Below are 15,517 nucleotides of genomic sequence, written 5' to 3'. Positions count from 1 at the left end.
CCCGCCGAGGCCGAGAGCCTGTGCAGCCGCTAAACTACAATGCCCATAATGCCCCGCGAGCCTGGCGCTCCCACGGCCCTCCTCCTCCCCTCCCGGCGCCCCAGGACCGCGGCACTGCCCTGGCGGCGGGAGACCGGGTGGGGCTGTCCACCTGAACACCCCACCACCTGCCCTCCTGCCCGCGGCGCTCTCCCTCGGATTCATTACCTAGGTGCCGCAGGTCGGCCGGCTGTTGGTGATGCGGTCCGGGTGGGGGTGGGGCACAGGCCGCCGCCGCCGCAGCCGCCGCCGCCGCGGAGTCCGTTAGTTCCCGACGTGCGTGAAGAGGCGGTGGCGACGGCGTACGGTTGCCATGGCAGCCGCGGACCGAGCGGTGGGGGGCGCGCGGGGACTCCAAGACAACTCGGGGGAGGAGCCTGGGAACCCCACCCGGGTGCGGGGGAAGGGAGGCGCCTGGGTGCTTCGGGGGAAGGCGGGAGACTGTGACATTGAGGAGGGCGAGTGACTAATGACTCGGTGGGGCCGGATGAGCCCTGCTGCGGCAGCGTCCAATCCCCTTGGCATGACGCGTGTCCTGTGCCGTCGGCGGAGCGCGTTGGTGCCCGCTCTAATCCGAGAGGGTGCCTGTGGCGTCAGAGGAAGGAGCGCCCCAGCGGCTCAGCGCCGGCTCTTTAAAGGTCGTCTGGCCCGGCCCCTCCCCCGCCGCCTCGGCCGAGTGGCGGGGTGGGACCCGAAGCCACCCTGGGGCTTTTCACCGGGAAAGTCGCAGTCTCTCACACCTTTCTGCCACTCTCTGAGGAGTGGGCTAGAAATGAATCCGTTAGTAAAAACGTAGTGCCTACAGCCTTTAGGCTCATTCGGGAGGTTTGAGAACTTGTACGTGGCCGTGATTTCAGCTGAATTTTTGATGTGTAGTATTTCTTAGGTAACCGTTTGCGGACTCTCCAGGACCCACCTGAGAGATGCGGTGCCGTAGAAACTGAGGTCAAGCGCAAGGGCTTCCGAAACCCGCTTCTGGGTTCACGTCCTGCCCCTATATACTTGGTAGCTGATAAACGGGGGGGGGGGGGGGGGTGCAATTTCTTTACCCCTGTGATGCTGACAGTTTTAATCTGCAAAATGCAGGTAATGGCCAGCTCCCAGTGCTTGTGAGAAATAAAAAAACATTAATGCTGATGAAGCACTGTAAAACAAAGACTGGCATTTAACAGTAACTTTTAAATCTTAGTTATTCAACGCTTCCTGATAAGAATCAGAAGAGTGGGTAGCCTGGAGGTGAGGGTGGGACTTTTTTTTTTTAGAGGGGAGGGGGGGGGTGGGGGTGGGCAGAGACAGAAAGGGAGAGAGAGAATCTTGAGCAGGCGCCCGCTCAGTGCGGAGCCGGAGGTGGGGCCCCATCTCCTGACCCGTGAGCCAAAATCAAGAGTCAGATGCTCAACAGACCGAACCGCCCAGGCTCCACTGAAGAGGGAATTTTCCGCGGTGATGCAGAAGATGTGTATCATGCTTAGCGCTTGGGTTACAGAGGCCTGTGCATTTGTCAAAACTCAGGGAATGGTGCAGGTAATGAAATGCGTGCATTTCACTGTGTGTGAATGTACCTCCAAAAAAGAACATAAGAATATTTTTTTAAGATCTGCCTTCGCAACTTTCGAATAGACAACACAGTGCCATTAACTGTAGTCCTGCTGTACGTTACATCCCCAGGAATTATTTATTTTATAACAAAATTCGTACTCGGTGACCCCCTTCACCCATTTTGCACCCCCGCCCCCACCTCTGGCAACCACCAATTTGTTCTCTGCCTCTGTAAGATTGTTATTACAGCGGTAGACTCTAATAGCGACCACAGAGATATTCTGCAGCCAATCTCCAGATTTTGCAAATGAGGAAAATGAGACCTAGAGATTTAAGTAAATGGGGGAAATTACTGACCCTGTCGTTTTCTAGCAATAAACGTCTCTTGAGAAATTATGATTGAAAATAGCAAGCTACTGTGTATATCATCCAGTTCTCAGTCGGGGTCACCTTGTCCACAAAAATCTTGTTGAGATTGACTCAAGTCCCTTTTCCACCTCCTGTGGAAAGGCCAGTGTCTTCTCCAAGATTGTACATCCCCCATGGGGGGCAGGGGAACTTACCATCACAGGGTCACTTCTGGCTCTGAGTTCTTGCTTTCTCTGAACACAGGGACTCTCTCACATCTCGCCTTCTGCAACTCTTTTCTCTCCTGCTGACCCAGTGTGGAAATCAAACACTTTTCTTTGGCTGTGTGTGTGTAGCAGGCTCCTCTGAAGGTTTGGAGCAACTAAAGGGTTTTAAATGAAGGATGTAAATAGCCTAAAGTTAGAAGTCCATGGTCTTGAAAGGCCTTCAGTATCACAATGGCATTGGTGTCCACCAACCCCTCCCCCATCCTTTCTCAGCATAAGCTGCCACTCCCCACTAATCAACATCTTCCTGGTCCCATCCCTCTCCCTTCCTCTTTTCTCTCTTTATACAGTACTTTTAGTTATCTCTTTCTCCTAATCTGTACCTTCTGGACCACCTTCCACTCCTAAACTGTTTATCAAAGTGTTTTCCTACACAAAATATTTTCCCCAAGAGGAACTCTAGTGCCAGCTATTAAAAGCATATGTTGCAACACAGTATATATCTGCATATTCTACTTGATTCGGTCCACAGTATACTCAGTAAATATGAAGCTTGTGCAGAAACAGAAGCAAAAATTAACCATTGGGGCCTCAACACGATAAAAAGCTTCTGCACAGCGGAGGAAACAATCAGCAAAACTAAAAGGCAACCGACAGAATGGGAAAAGATATTTGCAAATGACATATCAGATAAAGGCTTAGTATCCAAAATCTATTTAAAAAAACTTACCAAGCTCAACAACCAAAAAACACATAATCCAGTGAAGAAATGGGCAAGAGACATGAATAGACACTTTTCCAAAGAAGACATCCAGATGGCTAACAGACACATGAAAAGATGCTCAATGTCACTCATCATCAGAGAAATACAAATCAAAACCACAATGAGATACCACCTCACACCTGTGAGAATGGCTAAAATTAACAATTCAGGCAACAACAGATGTTGGTGAGGGTGCGGCGAAAGAGGAACCCTCTTGCACTGCTGGTGGGAATGCAAACTGGTGCAGCCACTCTGGAAAACAGGATGGAGGTTCTTCAAAAACATTAAAAATAGAACTACCCTACGACCCAGCAATTGCCCTCCTAGGTACTTATCCAAAGGATACAGGAGTGCTGATTCAAAGGGGCACGTACCCCAATGTCGATAGCAGCACTGTGGACAATAGCCAAAGTACGGAAAGAGCCCAAATGTCCATGAACTCATGGATGCGTAAAGAAGATGTGATATATATATACACAATGAAATATTACTCTGTGATCAAAAAGAATGAAACCTTGCCATTTGCAACAACATGGCGGGAGCTAGAGTGTATTGTGCTAAGCGAAATAAGTCAGAGAAAGACAAATATATGATTTCATTCATATGTGGAATTTAAGAAACAAAACAGATGAACATAGGGGAAGGGAAGCAAAAATAAGATAAAAACAGAGAGGGAGACAAACCATAAGAGACCCTTAAACACAGAGAACAAACTGAGGGTTGCTAGAAGGGTGTTGGGTGGGGGCAGATGGGCTGAATGGGCGATGGGCATTAAGAATGGCACTTGCTGGGGCGCCTGGGTGGCTCAGTCGGTTAGGCGTCTGACTTCGGCTCAGGTCATGATCTCACGGTCTGTGAGTTCGAGCCCCACGTCAGGCTCTGTGCTGACAGCTCAGAGCCTGGAGCCTGTTTCAGATTCTGTGTCTCCCTCTCTCTCTCTGCCCCTCCCCTGTTCACGCTCTGTCTCTCTCTGTCTCAAAAATAAATAAACGTTAAAAAAATTAAAAAAAAAAAAAAAAAAAAAAAAGAATGGCACTTGCTGGGATGAGCGCTGGGTGTCATATGTAGGTGACGAATTACCAAATTCTATTCCTGAAGTCATTATTACACTATATGTTAACTAACTTGGATTTACATTAAAAAAAAAAAAAAAAAAAAAAAAGGCGTTATACACATGACCTGTCCAGGCTACCTGCATAGTGGGTTCAATTATGAGAACTACTTAGTATAAATGAGGAAGCAATTGATTGTGGCTGGGATTTGCTGTCTGAAAGAAAGAAAAGAAATTCAGGCCTCCGTGATCGTAGCTTACATTATGCAGAAGAAATGATAGCATTCAAGCAATACAACCCAGAACAAAATCTGAGTTAATCCTTGATAGCAATGACATCCTTATAGAAGCAACACCTGGACTTGTCACTGGTCACTGACAAGCAACACTGCTTGTCACCTGGACTAGCAATTTGATCACAACTCTGCATATATAATGAGCATATAAATAGAGTCTCCTTTACTCCTGGAGAAGAAAATACTGATCTGCTATCAGCAGAACACATGTTTTTGCAGTAGGGATGATAGGCTCGCTTGACCCGTCTAGCCCTCATCTGGATTCCCTTGTGACCAGTCACTTGCATTTACAAGGCAGCTGGCCAGGGTTGTAGTGCAATCTACAGCCATGAAGAAGTCTGCACATGCAAGGTCCCAATGCATTAACCCTCCTTGTTTGGGAGAAGCCGGGACCCCAGAGAAACAGCTCAGCGGGACGAGCCACTTAAGGAGAATGATGACAGCAGTGAAAAGCAACAGCTGCCTTAAAGTAAAGCTGAAGGAGGGTGGTCACACCAAGGAAGACCATGGGCAACTGAAGCGCGGCCTCATGGAACCTAGCGTGGCTATGAAGCCAGCAAGGAGTGAGGACTGACAAAAATGGTTTATTGTTTTCACTGGAGACTTTGGATCATTTCAGGTAATAAACACACTGTGCAAATCTGCAAGTGATAACGGGTTAATCTACAGACAATATGGTCCTGAGCCTCAGGAAAGACACTTAGCACATCTGGGGCAGCTGGGTGGCTCAATCGGTTGAGCGGTTGAGCGTTGAACTCTTGATTTCAGCTCAGGTGGATGATCCCAGCCAGGGTCGTGGGGACTAATCTTCCATTGGGCCCTCGCTAAGCACGGAGCCTGCTTAAGAGTCTCTCTCTCTCTCTCTCTCTCTCTCTCTCTCTCTCTCTTCCTCTCAGCCCCTCTCCCCCACTAGCATGCTCTCTCTCTTTAAAAGATAAAGACTTTTAAAAATTTTTTTTAAATAAATTGAAACAAAACAAAACAAAACCCAGAGACTTAGCACATCTGGTTCAAAGTCAGGCATTTTCCCTCAGTTCTCAGTCTTGGCTGCTATAGCATTTGACTTTGCCGGCCACCTTCCTTAGTGGTTCATGACCTTGGTTCTCCTGAAAGCATACTTCAGTGTGCTCACCAGCTCTTCCCCCTGCTCCTTCATTGTGGCAATAGTTCCCAACATCAAATCCTACACCCTCTCCATTTATAGGGTTTCGTCTCTCAGTTCTGGTTGACGCACAGATTTCCCTGACTAGTTCTGATCCCCAAGCTCCACTCCTGCCCCAAGTTTGCTGGGTCCTTCCTCACCTCGTTCTGTCTAATGTTCTCTTCACCTGGGATGCTATCCCCCTCCCCTAAATTCGACCTGTATTCTGCAAAAACTAACTCAGGCCTCTACATGAAATCTTTCCAGGTCATTCCTGCTCACAATAGTACCGGCCTACTCTGCACTCACAAAATTTCCTGCCTATACCACCCACTTTGACAACTAACCATACTGCCTAGCGGCAGCTTGTGGGTTGTTGACCCATTGGCCTTTGTCTTTTCTCCTTACTAGATCTCAAGCTCCTCCGATGAACACTTATGGGTATTTCCAAATACATCTTTATAATACCTTTTATATAAAGGCACAGTATTTTTGACTGATGGCTGGCTCCTTCACTTTTCTCCTGAGTTAACCCTGCTCTGTGTAGCTCTCCCCGTCTAGTGCTATAGAGGACATTTACAGCCTCCTCATATAAATATCCCTGAAGCCTATAGAAAAGCATGGGCCCCCATATGTATTCGGTGCGAGGGTGCCTCACGAGGAAGTTCCTCCAAGTGACTTTTGGTAGGGAAGGAGTTCAGGAGGTAAGTGGTTCTGAATTCCGACGCTCAAACTCACTACTAGGACCTAGAGCAAAGTTTAGCAGGTCATGAGATCAAGGTAATGCATCTCGTCCAGCTTTTTAATGCTTAAAATGTGAGAGGGTAAGATACAGTAAGGGAAGGTAGAATCAAACAGAAGGAATAGGAAATGAAATGCGGGGCGTGTACGCATAGCCCTGATCAAGTACTATATGGCGGTCAGTGGGCTTCAAACCTACCCTCTCTCCACTGTTCCGTGCTGGGGGAGCTAGAACCCCACAACCCACATTTCTCCCTTGTCTCTGGCTCGTGGGTGCACTCGTAGAAGAGCACAAGGCTGGAAGACGAGGAAGCCACTGCTCCCAGCGTCCCTTCCTGTCAGCATCACCCAAGCAGTGGCCCTTTGGCCTGGTGGCCAGAACTTGTCTCTACCTTCTAGCTGCACTTCCAGAACCAGCCCCCTGGCGCCTCCTCTCCCTCCACCCCAGACTTAGCAGCAGGAACCAGTCAGTGCCTTTCTTCAGAGGTCTGGGTCCCACCTCCGTAGGTTCCTTCTCCTGGCTGCTGGGTTCTGAGGACCCCGCCCTCCTCTCCTCTCTCTGATCTCTGGCCCCAGAGGCAGAAGCTGCTTTTTGCAGTCACTTACATGGTGACTCCCGTGTTCCTTTTACATTTTTTCAGCCCTCCAACACCTATTGAATCAATTCCCTATGCGAAATTCTCTCCGTGGAAATACTTCCTTTGGCTTCCTTTTGCCTGACGGCTGGACGCTGACAAATACGGGTTGTGAAGTGAAATGTATCTCCTGTGAATGTCGATCCAGAGGGTTTAAGAAACACCATCTCAGAGGAGTGGGAGAGTCCTTCACCAAACAGATGCCCTACGTGCCAAGGGTCCAGTCCTTCCACAGACGGGTGCTCTGTGTCTCAGGTCTGTGAAGAGCAGAGACCCAGTTCTGCCATAGCAACTGTCACTGTCGGACCCCAGGCCTAGCGCGGCCTTAAGAATCACTGGCGATGAGCTTACAGTTGCCTACCACAGTTTGGCTGGAACCCCACGCTTCATGTGGACTCTGACCTCTCTCAGATATGTAGAAATGCAGCTTTATTTTTAATTTTTGGGAATGTTTATTTTTGAGAGAGAGCGAGAAAGAGACAGAGTGTGAGTGGGAGAGGGGCAGAGAGAGAAGGAGACACAGAACCTGAAGCAGGCTCCAGGCTCCCAGCTGTCAGCAGAGAGCCCCATGCAGGGCTCGAACCGCCGAGCTGTGAGATCGTGACCCGAGCCAAAGTCGGAGGCTTAACCAACTGACCCACCCAGGCGCCCCGAAACGCAGCTTTTTAACTTGCTACCCTTAGCAAGTGGGGGGGGGGGGAACAAGAGTTAATGATGAAAAAGCAAGAAAGGGGTACCACAGACCTCACCAAGTGGGACCTGGTGAGGCCAAGAGAAGGATGAAAAAGACAGATTTTCAGGGTGGATTTTTTTTCTCTCTGATGTTGCCCTTTCTCACAGGTCACATGAGGAGGTAATAGACAAGAGAAGGAAACGAAGAACCTTGTACCTATGTTTCTGCCATATCCAGCCCAAATGGGGCTTTTGCTCTATTTTATTCATGAACTTCTGCTTCAGTGCTCCCATTAGCAGTGAGGCACTCTTTAAAGACCAAAGCTATTAGGCCAGCCTCACTTAATCACCCATTCTTAATGAAAAGAACTGCTCTACTTTTGGGGAATTCAAAACATTTCTTATGAATGCCAAAATAAACACGGAACCTCTTGGCAGTCGCCTGTGGGGATTCTCCTTGCTTATGATTTTGTATTTCCTTATGCTAATTTAGAAATAGGAACAGGAAACCCAGGACTTGAGGCTGTTAAGCGGATTGGTAACACTCTGGAGTGTTGCGGGTACGTAACTCAATGAATGAATGTCGAGTCCTCCGTGATAGCTGGAGTAATAGTATTTTCATTGAGCACCGCAGTAAGTCATTGCCTCCACCCGGCGAGATGCTAATTCATTAGCACCTAACTGCTCGAGGACCTTACATTTAGCAGAGGAATCCATCACCGGACGTGAATTACTCAGGCAAATGTTGGCAAGTTACCTCGCTGGTGACGGGCAGAACGTTTTCTAGCGAGCTGAAAAGCATGGTACAAGGTAGCTGGCATGTCATAGAGGGAGAGCAGCTTGTGATCAGGTTTTCTATTTGGAGAAGGCAGTGCTGTGCCAAGCAACCCCAACCACAACACATTTAAAGTCTGAATGGGAAAAGGAGCGGTACATCTGGGATCCTATTTCCCCTTCCAAGAAGATACAAGTCACTCTAGACGGCTTCTCCTGGTTCCAGAATCCTTTTCCTGCCTGGTTGGTTTTTTTGTTTTTTTTTTTTTTTTCTGTGTCCTGTTTTACTTCAACTGTAGGGGATTGAGAGTGATGGGCTTGGGAGGCAAATTCTATTTCCTCTCTTTCCGCTTGTTTTTCTGCTACATTTTAGGTCTTCCTCGTGATTTATGTGCATAAATGATGGCTTACATGAATCATTCCTAAACGGTTAACTACGCAAGCAAACTGTTCATCATCCAGTTCTCCGTGATAGCCTCTCCTTATGTTCACCAGGCTGCCTCACTCCTTTCTCAAATCCCACCGCAAATTTCACGTTTCTGAAAAGCCCTCTCTGACAGCTACAGTGAAGACTTCTAACAGCCCTTATTCAACCTCACCTCTGTCCCTTTTCCCCAGCTCACCAGTTAGCTGTTCTCACTATCTGACGGTGCAGTCACAATAAAATAAAGTAGGGACAGCAGACACATAAGTTTTGTACTGTTTCTTCCCTCTTGATCTGTGCCTGGATTTATGCCTTCCTGACAAATAAGCAGGTCGTTGTGTGTAAACATTACAACCTAAGTGAGAATTATAGAGAATTATATGGTCATACCTTGGAGATATTGTGGGTTTAGTTCCAGAACACCACAATAAAACGAGTATCACAGTAAAGCAAGTCAAATTAAATTTTTGCTTCCCCAGTGCATATAAAAGTTATATGTATACTATAATCTTTTAACTGTGCGATAGCATTGTATCTAAAAAAAACAACAACAATGTACATACCTTAATTCAAAGATCCTTTATTGCTAAAAGATGAGTTTTCAGCAAGTCTTAGTCTTTTTGCTGGCAGAGGGTCTTGCCTCAATGTTGAGGGCTGCTGACTGATCACGGTGCTGGTTGCTGACGGTTGGGGTGGCTGTGGCAATCTCCCAAAATGAGACAACAGTGAGGTTTACCTATGTTTATACGTGGAGGGTTCGCTCAATCATTTTAATTGCTGCATAGGATACAGTTCATCCCTTTCCCACTGATGGACATTTCATTTCTTCCCAACCTTCACGTCCAGGTACGTCCGGGCTGCTGTAACAAAAATACCATAGGCCAGATGGCTCATAAACAACAGAAATTCATTTCTTCCATTTCTGGAGGCTGAGCAGTTCCAGGTCAAGTCACCAGCAGATTCAGTGTCTGGTAAGAGCTGGCTTCCTAGTCATTGACTGTGGTCTTCTTGCTGTGTCCCCATGTGGCAGAAGGGGACAGGGAGATCTCTGCGGTCTTCATGAGGACACCAGGCCCACTCATGAGAGCTCCACCCTCCTTACCTAATCACCTTCCAGAAGCCCCACCAAATACCATCACTTTGGGGGTTAGGGTTTCAACATACGAATTTAGAGGGGACACAAGCATTTGATCTGCAACATTCTACCCTTGGCCCCCCCAAGTCCATGTCTGTCTCACATGTCATCAACCCTAAACTCCAAAATCTCCTCTAAATCTCATCTAAATCAGGGGTGCCTGGCTGACTCACTTGGCAGAGTGTGCAACTCTTGATCTCGGGGTCATGAGTTTGAGCCCCATGTTAGGCATGGAGCCTACTTAAAATTTTTAGAAAAAAGTAATCATAAATAAATATTAATAAATAAATATCATCCCAATCAATTATGGGTGAGACTTGAGATTCATCCTGAGGCCAATTCCTCTCCAGCTCTTGGCCCGCAAAACCGAACATACCCTGTGCTTCCCAAACATGAACTGGTGGGACAGGCCCCGGACAGACTTTCCCATTCCAAAAGGAAGAAATAGGAAAGAAGAAAGGAGGGAGGTCCAGAGTAAGTCCAAAACCCAGCGAGGCAAATTCCATTAGACCTTGAGACTAAAGAACAATCTATTTTGGCTTGATGCTCTACCCTTCACGTACACTGGGGTAGTGGTCCTGGCCTCCCAGCTTTTTTGGGCAGAAAATGGCTCCCAAAGCTTCCAATGGCTCTGCCCCCATGGCTTTGGATGGCCTCACCTGCCATGACTCCCCTGGGCACCACTCTTATGGCTCCAGGGTCCTATCCTTTGAAATATAGGTGAAGGCAGCCATGTCCCCAGCGATTGTACACACTGGAGGCAGTGCAGATACCACTCTCCCTTTCGGGACACGCAGGCGGGGGGCGGGGGTTGCGTGGGGGAGCAACCATTTAGCCCACACTGCACCTGGGCCCACTGGCTGCTTACCTGAGGCAGCCGGCTGAGGAGCACGGTTGGGGAGTGCGGTGGCCATCACACGGCGTGAAGTGAGGCAGTGCCCAGCAGCCCACACCGAGCTCCTGAAAGTGCCAGCAACCCCTCTTTTGCAACTGCCCCTCCCTGCCCTCCCACTCTGGGCCTGTGTGGGAATGGTAGGCCTGAGGATTCTGAATCACCTTGAGAGGAATTCTGAATCACCTTGGTCATTCCCGCAGCGTCTTGGAGAAAAGCACCTGGCTTCTGCCAACATGGCGGGGCTCCTTATCCAATGGTCACTTTGCGGCGCCCTACCCTTCTCTCCCAAACAGGCTTTCTCCTTCTTTTCGACAGGAACAGATGGGAGAATTGCCCAAATATTTAAGTTCTGATTGCTTTTTTTATTAACAGTTCCATCTTTAAGTCATTTCTCTCTTGTTGAATTTTACTGTGAGCCGTCAGGAAGAACCAGTCTGCTTCTGCAACACTTTGCTTAGAAACTGCTTCAGTCACGGGGCGCCTGGGTGGCTCGGTCTGTTACGCCTCCAACTCTTGGTTTCGGCTCAGGTCATGATCTCGTGGTTTGTGAGTTCGAGTCCCACATCAGACTCTCTGCGCTGATAGTGCAGACCCTGCTTGGGATTCTTTCTCTCCCCTCTCTCTCTGCCCCTCCCCTGCTCGTGTGCCCCCCCCCCCCAAATAAACAAACTTAAAAAAAGAAAGAAAGAAACTGCTTCAGGTATATATCCAATTTCATTCCTAGAGTGAAAGGATTTCAATCTTAAATAGAACCAGAAGATATGAAATGCAGAATCTCAAGAATGTACCCTCAGAAGAATGGAACTTAAGAACCAAGAGACTGATTTCCATTAAATGCCCGATTTACCCAAGACCAAGACTCACCGCCTCACCAACGAACATCCAACAAGAATCTCTCTCCCCTTTCTCAAGCCAGTAAACTTACTGCTCGGACTCTGGCTCAACCTCCCCTTCATTGCACTCCTTGCCCATAAATATTGAAATATTCTCCCTCGATGCTGACTGGACCAGCCTAGAGCTTGCACTGCCCAAGTTGTATCCCTCTGCTATTCCCAACTCAGTTTTAGGTCAAGACAACACACTTCTCTGTGGGTCAGGAATCCAGACACGGTTCATCTGGGTCCTCCACTTCAGAGTGTCTCCTGAGGCTTCAATCGAGGTGTTGGCCAGGGCTGGGGTCTCTTCTGGGAAGAGCTCTCTTGGCTGGGAAAAACCTACTTCCAAGCTTACTTGGTTGTTGGCAGGATTCAGCTCTTTGCAGGCAGTTGGACTGAGAGCCTTAATTCCTTGCTGACTGGCGGCCAGAGGCTACCTTCAGTTGTCTGCTATCTGAGCCTTTTCACAGGACAGCTCATAACATACCGACTTGCTTTGTCAAAACCAGCAGAGGTGAGACTTTGAAAGCAAGACTTGACGGTCAGAATCTTCAGCACTATCTCTTCATGGGTAATAATATTCATGGATAGTATTCTTGAATATTAACCTACTCATCTTGCGTATTCTATTGGTTAGAAGCAAGTCACAGGTCCCACCCCATAATCAAGGGGAGGGATTACCCAGACGTGTGAATGTCAGGAGGTAGGGATTATCATGGGCCATCTTAGAGTTCATCTGTCGTAGGCAGGCATAATAGTTAAGAATATTGGTTAGCCTGTCAATTAACAGCAAAAGAAACAACAGATGTTGGCGAGGAAGTGGAGAAAGGGAAACCCTCTGCTGCGCCTTTGGTGGAAATGCCAACTGGTGCAGCCACTCTGGAGAGCAATATGGAGGTTCCCCAAAAAACTACAAATAGGGGTGCCTGGGTGGCTCAGTCGGTTCAGGTCACGATCTCGCGGTTCATGAGGTAGAGCCCCACTTCAGACTCTGTGCTGACAGCTCAGAGCCTGGAACCTGCTTTGGATTCTGTGTCTCCTCTCTCTGCCCTTTGCTTCCTCTCTGTCTCTCTCTCTCTCAAAAATAAATAAACATTAAAAAAAAAAAAAACACCTAAAACTAGAACTACCCTACGATCCAGCAATTGCACTACTAGGTATTTACCCATAGGATACAAAAATACAGATTCGAAGGGGCACGTGCATTCTGATGTTTATAGCAGCATTATCAACAATAGCCAAACTATGGAAAGAGCCCAGATGTCCATCAAGTGATGGATAGAGAGGATGTGGTGTATATATGATTGAATATTACTCAGCCATCAAAAAGAATGCAGTCTTGCCATTGGCAACGACATGGATGGAGCTAGAATGTATTATGCTAAGCGAAATAAGTCAATCAGAGAAAGACAAGTACCATATGATTTCACTCAAGTGTAGAATTTAAGAAACAAAACAAATGAACATATGGGAAGGGGGTGGGGAAGAGGAGAGAGGGAAATAAACCTCAGGAGACTCTTGATTATAGAAAACAACTGAGGGTTGGTGGAGGCAGGTGGGTGGGAGATGGGCTAGATGGGTAATGGGTATTAAAGAAGGCACTTGTGGATGCCTGGGTGGGGCTCAGTCTTAAGGGTAAGCATCCAACTCTTGATTTCAACTTAGGTCATGATCTCACATTTTGTGAGATTGAGCCCCACGCTCAGTGTAGAGCCTGCTTGCTCTCCCTCTTCCCTTCCCTGCTCACAAGTATGCATGTTCTCTCTGTCTCGAAATAGATAAAGAAACTTTCAACAAGTAAATAAATAAGGAAGGCACTTGTTATGATGAGCACTCAGTGTCGTACGTAAGTGACGAATCACTGAATGCTACTTCTGAAATCAATATTGCACTGCATGTTAACAATTAAAATTTAAGTAAAAAGTAAAAAAAAAATAAAAAAGAATATGGGTTAGCCTGTCATTACAAACCCAAATAATGGTGGGCCCAACTAGACTAGAGATTTATTTCTCCCTCATTTGGAGGTCCGGATACATGTACAGGGCTGGTATGGTAGTTCACAATCATCAGAGACCCGTGCTCCTTTTATCTATTCCTCTGCCATTTACAACATGTGGATCCTATCTCATCCTACAAGATAGCTGCTCTAACACCTGCCGCCATGTTGTATTCCAGCCCCTCAAGTCCATTCTACGTACCGCGGCTAGAATAATGGTACTAAAATGCAAATTTAATCATGTCATCCCTCGGCGTAGAAACCAGTGGCACTTTCAGCCTACAGTAGAGCTCCTCAAACTTTTTTTTAACCATAAATCCCTGTACTCAGTACAGACATACATATACATGCACATCACACACACACACACACACACACACACACTCAAACGTGTATCTCCAACACCTGTAAGTTTCATGAAGCAAAACACACTCTTACTACTACTCTGATATTTCCTATTCTATTTCTTTTCATCGAATTCATGAACTACTAATGGATGTGGGCAAACACAGGCCTATGGGGCGGTGACCTGTTTGCTTTCTCCCTGCACTCCAAACCCCTCCTGCTCCAGACCTATATACCTCCTCCTTCCGTCTATAACCACCTTTCCCAACTGGCCTTCTCACCTTCCCAGCCCCGCCATACTTTTCAAGAATCAGCTCAGGCATTGCTTCTGGAACCCATTCCTTGGTGCCCGGTCCCTTTCCGTGAGCCCCGTAGCACTCTACGTCTCCCCCATCATAGCACTCAGGCTGATTCCTCTCCTCTGTTCACATCTCTGCTCCCCCCTAAGCCACTTCGTTGAGAATGGGGACTATGACTAAGGTTGACCTATCCTCAGCCCTTGCGTAGTGCCTGACATAAAGTCAAAACCTAATAAATGTTTCTTGCGTGAATAAGTAAATGAATGCATGTCACAGGGAAAGAAGTTGCTGCCAACATTTACTGAAAATCTAGTCTATGTAAGTGTGGTGCTAGAGAGAATCATGAAAAAGATAGCAGAAGTTGACAGTGATGAATTTTAAAAAAGGTATAAATGCCCAGAGTTCATAAATAAGGAGAGTCTTTATATCTACAACTAAGTGCCATCAAGTGTCTCACTGACAATGGATTGAGTGGTGTTAGGTGGCATTGAAAGACCCCGTTTCTTGCATCCCTTCTCTTAATCCATTTCCTGTTTCATCTCCTACGAGAAAACTCAGACGTCCCTCAGACGTCTCTCTCCTAACCCGGGCTTATTCTCCGACAGTGAGGCCCAGTGTAGAGCAAAGGAATAGAGCGCTATCCATGTGATTTTTTTTTTCAATTTTTTTTTAATGTTTCTCACTTTTGAGAGAGAGAGAGAGGGAGGCACAGAATCGGAAGCAGGCTCCAGGCTCTGAGCTGTCAGCACAGAGCCCGACTAGGGGCTCGAACTCACAGACCGCGAGATCATGACCTGAGCCGCAGTGGGCCGCCCAACCGACTGAGCCACCCGGGCGCCCCAAATAGCCATGTGATTTTTGATCAAGTACCCCACGTGACTAATTCAGGGCCTTCCAACACAGGCCCAGGGAGCCAAAATGAGGTAATATGACGTGTTACAGACTTCGAGGGTGGTTAAGGACACACACAGCAGCTGCCGCAGCTGCCTTCATGAGCCAGAAAATTCAGGAGTTCAGCAGGAAGGGAAGTGTGAATCCAAAATGGATGCAGTGTCTCGCTTCCAGACACTTCTTTGACTCTGGGAAACCTGGTCTTCTCAGGTCAGTTCTGGATTCCTGGCTGGTGAATTCATGAATAAATCAGGCCAAAAACATACGCAGGCGACACGGAAAAGAATAAGATATTACAAGGCAACAACTTACACTTTGGGGTTAATTTAAAATCCCAGATGCAGGGATGCCTGGGTGGCCCAGTCGGTTAAGCATCCAACTTCGGCTCACAGTTCATGAGTTCGAGCCCCATGTCGGGCTCTCTGCCCTCA

General features: G+C 47.5%; 1 protein-coding gene and 1 long non-coding RNA gene across 8 annotated transcripts in view; one reads left to right on the top strand and one right to left on the bottom strand.

Moving 5' to 3' along the window:
- The window catches only part of KATNAL1 (katanin catalytic subunit A1 like 1), a 109,928-nt gene extending 109,349 nt beyond the window's left edge, over positions 1 to 579 (bottom strand). For 6 of the 7 annotated variants that reach the window (XR_013554173.2, XR_013554174.2, XM_078443062.2 and 3 more), the window contains exon 1: positions 208 to 578. The gene's annotated coding sequence lies outside the window, so the exon portion shown is untranslated. Of the gene's footprint in view, positions 1 to 207 lie in introns of all 7 variants that reach the window. The other variant, XM_060637446.3, reaches the window with a different exon arrangement.
- On the top strand, positions 1 to 14,816 carry LOC132682226 (uncharacterized). Its single transcript, XR_009611554.3, has 3 exons — positions 1 to 220; positions 6,787 to 9,621; positions 11,405 to 14,816. It is a non-coding gene; the product is annotated as an uncharacterized LOC132682226 (long non-coding RNA).
- Positions 14,817 to 15,517: the final 701 nt, after the last annotated feature.

This window comes from Panthera onca, chromosome A1 (genome assembly GCF_046562875.1).
Source record: "Panthera onca isolate mPanOnc1 chromosome A1, mPanOnc1 haplotype 2, whole genome shotgun sequence".
In the NCBI taxonomy this organism is placed as follows: domain Eukaryota; kingdom Metazoa; phylum Chordata; class Mammalia; order Carnivora; family Felidae; genus Panthera; species Panthera onca.
This window is presented reverse-complemented; position numbering and strand designations above follow the sequence as displayed.